We start from the raw sequence: 1,588 nt of genomic DNA on the forward strand, positions 1-1,588 counted from the left end.
TAGCTGGGTCATATGGTAGATCTATCTGCAACTGTTTGAGGAACCTCCACACCATTTTCCACAGAGGCTGCACCATTTTGCAGTCCCACCAGCAGTGTATGAGGCTTTCTTTTTCTCTGCAACCTCGCCAGCATTTATAAACTTTTTGCACGGAGTAGCTGTGGGGTCCTGGGCTCTGCTTCATCCTCTCTGGACCTCACCTCCTCATCAGCAAACAAAGACTGGGTTGGAGCAGGTCATCTCAAACTCACCTGCGCCTTATTCAAAGGCATATTCTGATCCACAGGTCCAGTGTGGGGTCTGAGGTTCTGCACAGCTAACCAGCCCCCAGGTGACAACGCTCCAGGTGACATTCATCACTTTAGAATGTGGGAAGCCTGGACTAGATCACTGAGAGAGGATCCGACACCCCCGTGACATCACCTGGGGAGCTTTAAAACTGTTGATGTCTGATCCCCTCCCTGGAGACCCTGATCTAATTGCTAAGGAGTGGCCTAGACATGAGGAACGTTCACAGCTCCTGGGTGATTCTAATGGGCAGAAAGATTGAGAACCACTAGATGGGAGGAGTCTTAGGTTCCAATCAATGACACCATGAATTGTATGCTGTGGTACTGCCTAGCCAGGTTAGGCCAGGACAGGTGCCCAAGCAACACAGGCTGTCTATGGAATGCTGCTTCTGAATTGTCACAGCACCCTCGAAACGGAAGCTGGTTTATAGGAAATAAAGGCCAGCCCCTGGCAACATCAGGAAATACTCATGCACCGTCCCCCATTTTCCTGTCTCTGTTGGTTCCCTTCAGCCTTATGGGCCCACTCTGTGCTCCAGCCTGGCCTCATGAAACCGTGAGCAGGGGAGGGTCTCAGGCCATCCGCTTATGTGGTGGCGAAAACTTCAGTCAACAGGTTGCCTTTCTCCAGGGGGCCACATATGATTGTCTCTAATTGTAGAACGGAGAAGGGCAGAGCGGGGTGCTGGGAGGCTCTGGAATCCCACCGGGTTCCATTCACAGCTTGGCTGTTCATGAGGTAGGTGGCCCCGAGCTCCTCACATACGCACAGGACAGGCTCGGCGTCCTCTTGAATAATGCCAGCCTCCTGGCTCCGGGGGGATCACCCTCAGCAGTCTCTGTTTCCTTCTCTTCCCTGCCACTGCGTTAGAGCCCTGGGGAGACTTGTTCAGGCTTCGATGTACCTGTGGCAGGCGTCCTGGCACGGAAACATTGCTTCAACCATTTTTCTGAGAAGGAAACAGGGCTTGCTTGATTCCCAGCAGAAAACACATTAATTAGGGGAATGAACACTGAGGGAGGGAGGGTTTGAATTTGGGAGACGGCTTTGAAGAGTTTTCTTTCTAGAGTTATAACAACTGTTTCCAAACAAAACCTTCACTGGTCAAAACTGCATCATTTGCTTACTCTGTGTGTAGACCCATGGAGTGAGATGGATTTGGAAGGTTTGAGAACAGTGGTTCATAGACTGAGCTATTTGGATGATGTCTGAAGACCTTTCTGGTTGTCACAACTGGGACAGGAAACCAGGACTGGCATCTAGTGGGTAGAGTCCAGGGATGCTGCTAAGTATCCTA

This window comes from Galeopterus variegatus, unplaced genomic scaffold (assembly GCF_000696425.1).
Source record: "Galeopterus variegatus unplaced genomic scaffold, G_variegatus-3.0.2 Scaffold2300, whole genome shotgun sequence".
In the NCBI taxonomy this organism is placed as follows: domain Eukaryota; kingdom Metazoa; phylum Chordata; class Mammalia; order Dermoptera; family Cynocephalidae; genus Galeopterus; species Galeopterus variegatus.